Source organism: Pollicipes pollicipes, unplaced genomic scaffold (assembly GCF_011947565.3).
Source record: "Pollicipes pollicipes isolate AB1234 unplaced genomic scaffold, Ppol_2.1 Scaffold_6138;HRSCAF=7277_pilon_pilon_pilon, whole genome shotgun sequence".
Taxonomy (NCBI): Eukaryota; Metazoa; Arthropoda; class Thecostraca; order Pollicipedomorpha; family Pollicipedidae; genus Pollicipes; species Pollicipes pollicipes.
In genome coordinates, this window is record NW_023596818.1 from 31,223,825 (window position 1) to 31,224,095 (window position 271).

Genomic DNA, 271 nt, shown 5'->3' on the forward strand with positions numbered 1-271 from the left:
CCAGCCACGGGCGTGATGACAGATCACCGCCCCAGCCGCGGGCGTGGTGACAGGTCACCACCTCAACAACGGGCGTGGTGACAGATCACCACCCCAGCCACGGGCGTGGTGACGGGTCACCGCCCCAGCCGCGGACGGGGTGACGGGTCACCGCCCCAGCCGCGGGCGTAATGACCTGGCACCGCCCCAGCCGCGGGCGTAATGACCTGGCACCGCCCCAGCCGCGGGCCCTGCAACGGATCACCGCCCCGGCCGCGGGTGTCGTGACCTG